The sequence below is a fragment of the Leguminivora glycinivorella genome, chromosome 20, assembly GCF_023078275.1.
Source record: "Leguminivora glycinivorella isolate SPB_JAAS2020 chromosome 20, LegGlyc_1.1, whole genome shotgun sequence".
Lineage (NCBI taxonomy): Eukaryota > Metazoa > Arthropoda > Insecta > Lepidoptera > Tortricidae > Leguminivora > Leguminivora glycinivorella.
This window is the reverse complement of record NC_062990.1, coordinates 11,862,746-11,876,915: the sequence shown is the minus strand read 5'-3', so window position 1 is coordinate 11,876,915 and position 14,170 is coordinate 11,862,746. Positions and strand designations below refer to the sequence as shown.

Here is a 14,170-nt window from a genome sequence, read left to right as displayed (position 1 = left end):
AAAAAAGAAATGAAACATGTGTTAATTCAATCATAAGTAGGTATTATTTATGCATGAACAATTAGGGTCGTAGATAAAAATATATGTAGTAAAATAAGCACACTTGTTGTAAAAATATAATAATAAAATAAATTTAAGCATGTTTAATGCACGATACTGTGATTATGTTAATAAGTAATTATAATCAACATGTATTCTATAGAAGCGAACTATTATCTTGTAATTTTGTACCTGGTACTCTTTACTCAGTGAAAAAGTATTGCAGAAAATTCATGGAATCGTTATCATACCAACCATTGTTTAAATGAATATGCCACTATTTTGAATGTCATGTTAGCTCTGTTAAATAACGAAGGTATTGTTGTTTAGAGATATACCTACTGCTAAAATAACTTTTAATTTTGAAGTCTGATATGTTATTTAAAAATTTGTAATTATACATCGTTACATTAAGAGTCATTATATAAAAAATAAATGCATGCCGAATGGCTCATGATTTGTACTTTTGTCGATCGAATTGTATAATCATATACCTATTTATTTTGTTATTTTTGAAGAAGGAAGATGTCATATTATGTGGGTATATAGCGAAACTGTATTGGTGTGATCTACCCGTCTTTAGAAATAAAGAATCAGTCATTGCTCGATCTTGTAGTTTGATTGATATGCTCCCTATACTTTTACATGTATTACAAGTGCGCAAACTGTCAAATCGTATGGGTTGTCATGGAAACACACTTGTAATACAAGGCTTGTACCTTTCGAGAAACGGGCCCCTGGTCCTATGGCACTGCCTTGGGGTACACCATAAACTGTAATCTACTACCACCTAATAAGTAATAGTATTTTATTCAAAACTGACACCACTCCGTTCCGAATAAAATTACATCAGTCTGCGAAGGTACATTATCAACATAATGACAGAACGTATGGGTTAATATTTTAGCTACGCGATGCCATAGCTATAGCTACGCCGAAATTATGAACTGATTGCCCTAAACTAGTCAATACAGAAAATATAAGGGTCAGGAGCAGGAGTAAAAACGTAGTTCCTATCTAGTTATCTTTCTATAGGTAACTGAGAGTTTATCAAATTATCATTCTTTGAAGAGTAATTCGATTTGAAGAAAATAATTTTCCTCTGCATTTCTCCCGGGGTTTAAGGCTACTTCAATTTAAAAGGTACTTTGCTTTCCAATCTCGAGAGCAAATTCCACGTCTTCCGCACTAAATCTCGCAACGCGAGCATTTCGTTGGAAGAAAACAGACGTAGCCACATTCAAATTGGAATTTCCCCTTTATAGTGAGCTTTATACTTTTATTCCGAACTATACTCTTCTTTCAACAGGTAAGTACTGCTCTTCGAAACAATGCTAACAAATCCAAACACAATTAGGTATACAAAACTAGCTGTAACAAAGTTCCTTTGGCCGCCTGCAATGTCATATCTAGTTGGTAGCGTTGCATTGTCACCCAAGATACGTATTACGTATTTCATCTTCATTAGCCCTTGAGCATCTTTTCAGATGATTTTGACGGCAATGACAGCATCTGTCTGCGAGGGATAAAGTCTGTTCGAAAGGTGAACCTCGCTTTCTAACCAGTGGCTGTTAAGCCACTGTGTCAACTCGCGTCTTTGGCCAATTTTCACTTCCACCCCTGGAGCATATAATCCTGACGTAAGTCTAATTATTATTATCTGATCTGAGCTGAATATAAAGGTAAACCTAATTCTGGGATAAAGAGAATATCAGGAAATGTTGACTGCCTAAATTAAATACAACTCCAGTGACGTTTACACGTGCCATGTGCTAACTGAGTTTGACAAGACCTTCTACCGTGAGTTTTTCAAGTATTAGCATACTTATCTAGATATCATAAATGTCACAGAAAATGACGTTCTGGAGAAAGTGAATAACGTCTCCAACTTACTCACTAGAACCAAAAATGTATGTACATTTTCCTAGACGTAATCCGCTATGGAGTATCTAAAGTCGCAAACACAGTAAAGGCTCAGGCATTCTGAAAATTTCGTAGGAGTGAAATCCAATTCAGGTTCATTACGTTTCACTCAGTGACAAAGCTGCTTTTCTTCTTTAGAATCCTATTAATAGCGAATAAAATAAAATCACATTCCGAGTGGAAGCCCGTTATCGAAATAGTGTTTGTTATTATTAGTATCCGTTCCGCTTCACGCCTGAGATGGAAATAATGTTCATATTCTAAATCTAAAATGGAATCGGATTTCTGTAAGAGCTGTTTTTGATTTACTTATTTTGTTTTGACTACTGCAGTTCGCTTTTCAATGTAACATCAAACAGTATGGGTGGTACTGTTGCCATCAGACTTATCGGAGATGCCAAAGTCGTCACAAATATCGGAACACGCCTCTTTTGTCAAGACGTACAGTACAGTCAAACAATTGGAACCCTAGGCCACTCTAACTCTACAACCATGTCAAAATGCCAAGCAGTAAGAGAACTAAGAGATTACTTTCAATCTGATTTATAACGTCACTATGACATAGTTCTACAGTGGCCTAGGGTTCCAATTGGTTGACTGTAAGTGTATGTTGCGATATTTGTGAGAGCTATGGCAGCTCTGATATATCTGATGGCGACTGTACATCGATAAACATTCTTGCTCTATTAATCTGCGAATCAAATGGATTTTCTATGTCATTACATTTGGGTTAATCTTAATCCGCTAAGTAAACTCAGTCCTTGTACTCCTTGTCGTGTTTGAGTTTACTTTAATCCGTTTCGCAACCCACCTACTTTACGCGTTACGGAGTTAAAAACTGCTCCAGATTTGGAATCATTTTACAATTCACAACCAAATGGTCGTATAAAATGGATACATGCACGCGAGAGTGTGACCGCAAAAAATATTACATAAGGTTTCTTCGGTGCAAGACAAATTAGACAATACTCGTATAACTCTGCAAAAGACAAATAAAGTCTAAAAAAAGTACCTCGGAATCACAAAGAGAAGAAATATGCTCATTTAGATGGCGGTACCTCCGGTAATATTTAACAATTTAAAGATTTTAAGACATATCAGATAAAGCACACGGGTCAAAATGTCAAAACTGAGGTTCTAAATGTTTTAACCCTGTGTCGAGAGGCAGTTAATGCAACTTTACAACAAACTTTGATAAAAATCCTCTATAATAAAACGCTGCGTTTTGCGCGCAAATTATACGAAACGCAGACATAATCGCTAAGGAAACGTCGTGGGTGTTTGAGAACTTGGATAAGCGTGTAAATTTAAACTAGCTAGCACTGGCAGAGTTTGAAGGATATGGCGAGCTCGTTAAAATAGTTAGGTGCAAGTTCGACAGTGTGGTGAACATGGGTGAGCGTGTGTAAACTTGTAATTGGTTCTAACCTGCATGTAAATGAGAACTTAACACGTGTTACATATGTAACTACATCTTCATTCACTTAGCATTAATGAATCTTGTCTCTGCCACAATCACAATTAATCATAAATAATCTTACAAATGAAGCTTCAATATTTTGAGCACTAGTGTTTAGTCTGCAGGAAACAAAAATAAATGGTCCGTGGCCTAAGTTTGTCCGAAGCACTAAAAATAGGACGTATTGCAATTGTAGAAACATTGTCTAATGAAACTTGTTCAAAGAAATATAAAATAGTGAAAAATCATGTGCATACAAGTACCAAAATATTATATATTTCCCAAGGGTTTGGTTTTGGTGATCTGTCTCTAAACTCCAAAGTTGGAACCAATTGAAACTACATTGTTAATATTGTTATCCAAACTATTGGCATTAAAGCTAACTTCACCCCTATCAACAAACTGACAGAACTTGAATTACCATATCTATATTATTCAATTTTCGTCGTCGAGTCCCGATAAAGGCAATCGACTGCAGACGTGACCCAAGCCCTAAAGGAGCTAAAACCAGGCTCATTAGAAAGCTAGACGTACGCAGTCCTCCCACGCCTAAGGACGCGAACTTGACCGGAGTAGGGGAGGGCGGGGCTGCAAGTTCCCAGGGTAAGTTGTTCCGACAGTTATAACTTTGCAAAGAAAAGAGATAGCAATACATGTGAAGTGCGTCGCTTAAGCATTAGGTGACGCGCAGCGCTGGCGGCCATGTTAGTTGCTCCGGCGGCGGCGGACGAGTGGCTGCGTGCACGGTGCTATTAAAACACCACGTGAGTACATTTTTTCGTATTTAGTCTTTTTGGTCTAGTTTCATTTGTTATTGACTGATTTGTGTGTATCTTTCCTATTTAAGAGTGGCATTAGTTAGGTATCATATTATTTGAGTGTTTTTTCAATTGATTTCGTTAATTTGCTAGTATGACAATATTTATACAATAACGTAATATGGGGCTACAAGTTCCCTCCTAAAGGGGCCGGTTGTTCCTCGGAACAACTTACCCCATTCATTTTGTACTGGATACATTTTTTTGATGAATCTTTTTTTTAGGATGGTACGTACCTACAGGCGCAAAACTGAACGCGGTAAAACTCCCTGTAACCATGAACACTTCAACATTGGGTCGGAATGGTGAACAACCTCAGCAACCGGCAAAAGATCAGTTATGTTTGTTTTTTCAAGTTCTGTCATGGAAGTGCCATATATTTAAGTTATAAAAAAGTGTTTACCTGGATAATTATTGTATCCCTAATTAATATTAAGTATGCAGGTAGTTACATTTATAAGCTAAAGGATCTCAATTTTAGTTAAACAGTACATAATGTTCGTATAATTGTGTAATTTGTGTAACTAGTAGTTTTGTTGTTATTTTCTTAATATTTTATAACGGTGCCTTAACATAAATAAATGTAACGATTAAAATTATTGTTTTACTGGAAAGAAACCTAACTTACTATTATATTTTATTTATATTATGTAAGCGGAACAATTTGCCCCAGACACGGAACAACTCGCCCCAACGTGGGGTTGAATGTTCCTTTCCGAAATTTTGCAAATATATGCTTGTAAAAAAAAAACTATTGAGAAAGTGGGCAAAAGAACTATACTATTAGAGAAATCGCTTATTACTCTATGTTAGGTTTAAATATGGAATATAAAACTTATCGTTTTCATCATATAACTTCATGTTATTTGAAAATCGGAACTTGCAGCCCCGCCCTCCCCTACTGACTCATCGGACCGGTTCTTAACTATATATGCAATACGATATAGTTACGATCGTACGTAATATGCTTTTTGCGGTACTTCTTCTATTTTAGAAAAAACATGTGTATGTAAAGGATAGTGTGGGGCATCCATTCTATAGCTCAAACCATCGAGTACATACCCTAATAGAGCAGAAATGTTATTTAATTTGTTCGAGAACGATTCCGCCAACTCGCGGCTACTCGTATCCCCTCTCACTGCGCTCCCATTGGCTGATACAAGGTCAAGTAATAGGTGCTAGGGATGAGGTAGTGCGTAAGTAAGGTTTATCGATAAGGATATTTTAACCCCTTACGCGCTTTATGCACCACTGTGTGTGCAAGCCCCAAAAGTCCGTAACATTGCCTGCACACACGGTGGAGCAGAAATCTATTACATACTACTATATATTATTATTAGTATAAAACACGGTATACAAAAAGGGAAAACTATATTTTCTTGGAAGTAAAAATCAGATTATAATTATTTTAAGTAAAAGTTATGAACTTTTCCAATGCCTAAATTATGTATCTTCGAGTTTCTCAAATTGTGTTTTTTATTTCGATTTAAATAGCAATTTATTATTTTACAAATTACTTGAACGTAATATTTAAACTAATACATATATCAGATATAGATTTTACGAAATCGTGTCACCTAAATATACCCAAAACATATCTAATTACACCTAAGAATTAGGTACCTAATACATTAATATAATCAATCAAGCATAACATAATCGATAATATACAAATATTCGACATAAACCATTAATGCAAACATTAGTGCAAGATAACTTTCTCGTTTCTTTATTTAAATAGAGTGTGATCATTATATAGTAGGTACACAAAATAATATTCCTTACTCATTACTTAAATATCGATACACCACTTGATGCTATAAATTAAGCATGTACAACACTAGTGCAGACTTGAAAGAGATGGTGTGATGTGAATTGAGTTACGTGGAAGCAAGAGATAACGACATACGTCTAGCCTGCGTCATCACCTTTCACTTTTGTTGTCCAGTTTGACTTGGCCTCCGGACAAAATTTAATATAAAGTAGTTTATAATTTAAAATCGTAACTTACCGATGAAAAGTTATTCCTTATGTTTTAAAGTCAGATGTTTTGCTGTTTTTTCTACGAAACTGAATAGAACAGCACGCCATTATAATAATAGTAAAACAAACTATAATTTATTTCGTAATTCGCAGAGACGTACGCACGGATCCAATACTGGTTTTGTACTGTTTTAGTGAGAGCGTGCGCTAACATTTATAAGTGACAAATCACATATCCGTTGCGCAGACGGACAGCCCCATATTACCACTCTATTGGGTATGTCTTCGATGGCTCAAACTCATTAAGAGTCATACAAAAAAAAGTTGTTTAAGAGCCCCGAAGTTACCAGTGTTATTTTAAACGCCAAACTTCTATGAAATTTTGACGACAACATTTTCATTGTTAATGAACTTGGTAGATTGAGAGTCTATCTTAGGTCAGAACGTATAAATGTTTGTGATGACGAAAATCTTTACGTAGACAACGTAAAGATTGAGTATGATGAAAGAAAAAACGGCCTTCGCTTTTGAATAATTTTAATACATAAGTATATCTTACATGTTTATAAGAGCGATCAGTGGTATCCATGCGTGTTTGGATTAACAATCTTATTTCCTCGAACCTAGAAGCAGTTGTATTGTTAGTTTTAGCTACTCTATAAAACTACGGAAGATTATGTCTCAGAAGATTCAAGCAAGAAACTACAATAACTTAAATGACCTCATCAAACATAGGTGCGGCATGTCGAGACAATACAGCCTGTAGCAGATAGGTGCCAATGCGTTGCATTGGGTGCTCATAAAATACTCGTTTGCCTCACCCGTCTGAGACCCTAACATTTATATTTGTGGCTTACCAGCAGAAATCTTTATGATTCAAGATTCAACTGTTCATTCATGATAAACACAATGCAATAAGATTTTTTAATACTAAAGTCAAAAGATTCCCCCTATTCCAGATGAAACAGAAGGACCTTTTAGACAAGGAAAGCCACATTTCACCACGTAGTTGACTTCGGTAAGGCAAGTTTATAATGCTACGTGAAAAGGAACGAAGGCGGTGAATAAAAAATTCAAAGGATGGTACGCTACGGGTTCTAGGAAAACAGTAACGGTGCATTTAAAAGTAAAATACTTTATATCTGTTTTATTGCTAACGCTACTAAAATCGATAAGAGTGTCGAAGTATTTTGTACTTTTTGGTACGTACTAATAGCTAGAGCTACAAAGGTAGACCTTTATCGTTGCAATAGGTTTACTATGGGTCATTATGGTCAATATCTTGTGTCGTTAGGTGGTCTATACAGTCAATATAAGGAATGAGAAACAAGTATAATATACTCTTTAGTTTCTTCTTCGTGGAGTCCACGAACTAAATCTTTATTGAAAATCAAACAAATGTTTCTTCTCCCAGTTTCAACTAAATTTTAAACAGTCAACATAGCAGATGTATCATTATTCGCTTAGCAACGATCATCTAAACCACTCAACACAATAATGACCATGATGAAAAAGCATGCCTACGCAGGGCCGTATTGCTTTTTTATCTGTCCTGGCTGAGTCACAAATTAATGAAGCCAACGAGACCCGAGGCCCCTTACAGCCAATAAATATACGTGGTATATTTGGTTACATCATTGAATACAACTACGAATAAGAATAAGCACTTTGGCAATCTTTTATCGTTTCTCGGTTTGATTTTTCGTTGACAAAAACATGGATATGTCAATTTGTTCTGTTGATAAAAAAATAACTAATTCGGAAGTTCTATCCAATATGCCGGTGAATATTAGAAAAATACCATTGATTAGCAAATGTCTCATTAACCATTTAACCGATATATGACATACAATATCTAGCGCATTTCGTCGAAGTCTAATAAATAAGACATTAGTACAATTTCGTACCTGCGGCGGCGACACGATAATACGAGCAAGCTCGAGGAAAAATCCTAAGCAGTTAAAAGGTTAAAAAAGATAACTGTCCGAATTTTGTGCAAAATTTTAGTCCGCTTAATGAAATAGGGACAAGCTTAGGACTAATCCAAGGGATGTGTCAAGTCCCCGGACAAAATTTCAGCTCAATTCCAAAAGGTATAAGCGTATATTTTGGCTACTATACGATGCAGTGATACAAGTGATACAGATGCGTGCCAAATCTCATGATCGGATCATTAAGCTTAGGCAAATTGACTTGCAAATGCCAAACATAAATATATGAATGGAATACAGGAAAATGTAAAAGTAATAGTCTTCTATGAAAAATATCGGGAGAAGTGCAGTGAAATCTGAAATAGTAAAACTGAACTAAGCACTTATAATGCATTTGATAATTTTGGTCAAGGACACAAGACTAGGTTACTCGCTAGGTGCACAACTAATGTTGCCCTCACTGTATAGGTTATTTAATGTTCAATATTATGCAATCAAATTAGTATCCAACGACTATCGCTAACATTAATGTATAAAATAAACCATACATATGTTTCTTGGGTCTTACTGTGTATGTATGACCATACGTAATTATCACTATCAGATATTGTTAATGAAATTTTGACCTGTATAATTTATTACCAATTATGGTAACAAGGTAGAACATCTGTACAGGTAACTAATTAATTAAATATGTATTATAATTGACCTCAACCCAGTTACAAATCATTCGGTTTCCCTAAATCATGACTCCTATCCTTCAAAGTACGAACAATATCCACAATTGTTTTGTTATCTGCCGTCAAAAGTAAATCAAAGTGAAAACAAAAGATGATAAAATGAAAATGACGAGTAATTGTCAGTACTGAAGCTTGGATTTCCCTTAGGAAGTGGATTTCCGTCGTGTTTCAGTGTTATCTCAAGGTCTTCAGCCCCTTGTAACGTGAGGCGGAAGTTTTCTCATCCAATCTAGGTTTATTGTTAAAAGATTTAAGACTAGTGGCTTTGTGAGTTGAGCAGATATTGTTCAGCCATATCGAAAAAGAAAAATAAAGTTGATTATCAAATAACCTTTATAATTATTGAACCTGGACCGGATTGCAGATTAAAGTACACTGAGCTGCAAAAGTGCATAGCGAATGTATCAATGAATTCTTTCATAATTTCTCCATGATGAGAAAGAAATTCCAATTTCACTGCTCACTGTACACGGTCATATTATTTTCTTACAAGAAACTGTTGACAAAATGGAACCAGCTGACAAGAATAAGACGTATAAAATAATTGATACCCTTGTGAGATTATCAATTCAATGTGATATTTTATTTATATATTTGTATTATACTAATATATATGTAGGTTTATTTATTGTATTTGTGTATGTTTATTTTATAATAGTAGGTATCGACTTGTATTTAATCATTACAATCTCATACTGGCTCTATAATATTGTGCACCAAACTAACTATCTCTGTTTTGCCCAATGGTTGACTGGTAGAGAATGCCTTAAGGCGTTAAGTCCGCCATTTGTACTTTTTTTATTGATAATTTGTGAAATAAAGTTTAAATAAATAAATAAAATATTTTGTGTATATTTTAACAGTGACACTTTTTATCCAGCTGTGTTAGAAAGGGTCAGTTACTTTCCTAATCCTATGTGGAAAACAGCGCAAAACCATGCCGCCCTAAATCGACCTGGCGTCGTTCGGTTCAGCAGGAGCTCATGGTGCTAGGCATGGGGTGGGAGGAGGTTACCCAAACTGCCCAAGACCGGAGAAAATGGAGAAATATGATTCGAGCTCTACACCCCAGCAGAGGGTAACAGGATGCAAAGAAGAAGAAGATGTGGAAAACAGCGAGTTGCTGACTGCTGATAAGTTATAGGCATAGGTATCATTAAATTACGCATACGCGTACGCATATGTCATGTCATTGAGTAGAAACAACCACATGCAATATGTCGGAAGCATTATTTTATTCAATTCGGACTCACATTCATAAGAATCACAAATATACATAGTAACTGTGTATGCAAATAAGGTTTAAGAGTCTGGGCCCTTAATAAAAAATTTAGACAAGTTGACGCCTTTATTACTCCGAGGCATGTTAAGGCAGTAAAAACAGACCTGGCTTAGGCAGTTGATTGTAACTCGCTTTTTTTAATCTGGTAAAATGTGAGTAGCTTTCAAATTGCCTTTTCCTTTGTTATTGTGGATTTTATTAATCATGTTGTTGATTTAATATTTCAAGACTGAGAGTGAATCGTAAAAGAACGTTAGGCACTCAAAACTCGGCTTATTATTTTGTTATAAAGGTATTAAATTTCTAGGAAGAAATAATTTTACGTTACTACGACAAATTGGGAATTGGACACAGTCAATGCTAGTTGCTAGTAGACTAATGTCACTTTGCACAAACCTGTTAAACCTAATAACTGCCTTTGTGAGTAAGTATCTTACTAAATATTGAATTATATCGGGTTATTACTTATTACTGTCTTTATAAATAACTTTAGCATAAGTTAGTCTCTAAGGACCACTTGCACCAACGAAAATATAGGGTTAACCCACCATTTTATATGGAATTTGACAGTTGACAGCCCACTAACCGTGAGTTAAGTGGTTGGTGCTAGTGGGCCTAAGCAGATAAATAGATACTAACATAATACAAGTGTTTCCTATGTTTCACAAGCCTTTTTCATAGTTTTGTTTTCTGAAGATATAAATTTACGAATTCATACCATGATGGTATGACCCAAGAACAAAACTCAAATAAAAAGTATGTATGACGCAAGCAATCAACATACTCTAAACGAGACCAGCAGACGTCACGGAACAAAACGTTAGCTTCAATTAGAGGGCTCACTGTTCATAAATAATAATTATTAGTACAGCACGAAATGTTTTTAAACTATCGAGACGTATGGGCTATCATTATTATTTATTATGTAGAATATGTAGTGTTACTTAATATGCGAAAGCTGGCGTAATATCGCTCTGGAGTAAAGTGGCGTGCTCTTGTGTTGGAGGCCATGACTTATTTTGGATCATCGCGCCAACAAAGTAAGTAAGTTACTTTATATGTGCTTGCAAGTTTGATCCAAACTCGTAAAATTGTAAGGCCTCGGCCTCGGCAGTCCCTTTACTTGTTGTTCGGTGGCTCGGAAGTCTTGGGACATTTTAGTGATAAGACTCCGCTCGACAAATTTTCTTTTATGTCAGTGACCTTTAGAAGTTCATCCCTATTACCCATCATGACTAAAGTATTTTTATTTTTTACATTTACGGACCACTTCTGATGCTTCCAGTGAGCATCAATGGTTTGCGGAGCACCGGTTAATAAACACTGTCAGTGACACTCCGACAAAAAAAAAGGACAATATTAAAATCAGAAAAGGTAAGAGCAAAACGTACATATGTAATTGTTTATACCTTTACAATATTTTTGCTGGACCAGGGGCGGCTCACTCCGCGATTCTATCGCCGCGCTACAAGTACATGCTGGCGGCCGCGAGTTCGCGGCCTACTCAGGGGTGGCGCGCGTTCTCACGGAACGGATAAGACAATCTTACACAGAAGTCACAGAACAGATCTACTATTGATTACGTTCCACGGAAAAGTTCAAGGCTTATGATGTTGGTATTTAAACAAAAAGATATAAATACTGTATATATACCTAGAAAGTACCCAAGACTTGAATATAATATATAACATTTTATCTGAATATTAATTAGGCAACCCTATCGCCGGACGCCGCGCACGTGCGGCTCGTTTCATTGTAATAATTTTGTAGGCATTTAAAAGGGCGGCATTTCGTAAACATCAAAGCAGTGGGCCTTCTGTACTTGTACTATTATATATTCTGTGGCTGGACTTAAAATAGAATTGGTTATGCATATCACTAAATACAAATAAATAAATATACAAAACAAAAAAGGCTCACGAAATTGTAACTTTGCATGTTGATGGGACTTCCAGCGATGATATGCCCATGAGAACATTCGGAGAAGGTAAAGGAATTATTGCTCGACACACTAATACCAAATAGATTACACCTTTCTGTCAGATTTATTGACAATTTCTTTATGTCGAAAGTGGCATCTCCAATATCTCCATCATCAAACATTACTGTCGGTATAAGAAAAATACGTGTTATTGGATACTCGTACCTAATAAAATACGTCAATAAAATTCAACACCAACAATCTACAACCTCAAAGATTACTTATAAAGAAAATAAGGTACCTACATTTATTCAACTCTCGAACTACTTCGCAAAGTATTCACGCTCGCGCGTTTTACGTCGCAATTTTGGCTTGCCTAAATATGGAATTGTCGAGTAAAGGCTATAGAATGTCAAGGAGGTCGGGCAGGGTTAGAATAAACCTATATTTAGACCTATTCAAACTTTGGGGTTAGACCTACATGGAAGAATTCGAAGGATCGGGCCGAGTTCATTATCCTTTGCTTATATGGAAACTTTGAATTCCTGTGGGAACTCGGGCCGCCATGTTTCATGTATTTCGCGAATTTCGCCCTTTGAGTTTTCAATCTTCATGTCAAGCTGTGTCCCGTCTATGTTATATGTGACTAGCAATATAGGTACAATTTGCAGTACAAAATACCTGTAAATTACTGGAAAATTTCAAGAAACTTCGCATGCGATTTTCCATTTAGAACATTCTCTTTAAGATTAGGATGTATCAATGTTCGCAACAGTTGACGATTTCATTTGATGTTAAATCGATCCTAAAGCTAAGTAATAAGACTAATAAATGTGCGAAATAAATACCGATATTTATATTGCTGAATAAGCTTGACATTTGCAATAATAATTACGGAACTGTTACTGTAGAGTAGACGGTGGGTTTGCCATCTGAATACTCGTTAAACTTAAACAATTGATACTTCACAATGTTTTTTATCAGGTCATGTGACCCAACGGTTTATTTGTAGTGTAATGACACACGTCTGATTAATATTTATGAAAGAGACATGATGCGTATACCTGTGCCGCCCTCTAAAAGTGCGTAGCCATATTGAGAATGCCGTGGCATCGTGGTAAACATTATTTGAGAACAATACTACAACATTTTATCGATAACTACTCTTTTACTGATATTCTTTTCGCTTTTATGAAAGAATTGAATTGTATAAATGGTGTAAACACTCGATAAAACATTTCGCCCAAATACTACTAGTAATTATAACAGAAATTTTAGTCTACGGATGGCCTAATAAAACTTCCAAGACTCTTTCAGTGGTCTCATTCATACGCCATTACAAACTTAACCTCCTTAGCAGCCCATAACCCATCAGGGATATCACGAAGTACCGCCTGGAGAGTTCATTGACCCGGGACCTAATTCGGCATTAGATCACATGACATAAATAAAGTGAGTGAATGGCGTACGTTTCAATCTTATTAAATGGGCGGAAAGAGTTGATGAATCATATGTTCAAATTGGGGTTTTATATTAAAGACGAGTGTATTGATAATTGGTATACAAAAATGCGTTTGTTATGTAAGTACATTGTGCAAACTCTTTGGTAAATAAAAAAAATAGCACAAGTTTCTGCCTCCGCAATATAGTAGCAATTAAATTAACAAAATCATCATCCTCCTTGCGTTATCCCGGCATTTGCCACGGCTCATGGGAGCCATGGGGTCCGCTTTGACAACTAATCCCAAGATTTGGCATAGGCACTAGTTTTACGAAGGGACTGCCATCTGACCTTCCAACCCGCAGGGTAACTAGGCCTTATTGGAATTAGTCCGGACTCCGGTTTCCTCACGATGTTTTCCTTCACCGAAAAGCGACTGGCAAATATCAAATGACATTTCGCAGTCAAGTGCAAAAATATGTATCGAAATAATCGTCTCATAAATATGGTACTACGCTCTTATTACACCGGACTAAGATGCTATAGGACATATTTTTGAGTAAGATGTGTACACCCATGTTTTTACACTTGACTGTACGAGCCGGGTTCGAACCAGCGACCTCTGGATAGTCG

The 14,170-nt window shown here is 36.0% G+C and overlaps 1 protein-coding gene and 1 long non-coding RNA gene across 3 annotated transcripts in view; one reads left to right on the top strand and one right to left on the bottom strand.

The window, feature by feature from the left end:
• Nucleotides 1-14,170, bottom strand: part of LOC125237050 (MAP/microtubule affinity-regulating kinase 3-like) — a 296,828-nt gene that overhangs the window by 264,872 nt on the left and 17,786 nt on the right. The gene's annotated exons all lie outside the window — the stretch shown is intronic.
• On the top strand, nt 4,031-4,832 carry LOC125237053. Its single transcript, XR_007178278.1, has 2 exons — nt 4,031-4,185; nt 4,464-4,832. It is a non-coding gene; the product is annotated as an uncharacterized LOC125237053 (long non-coding RNA).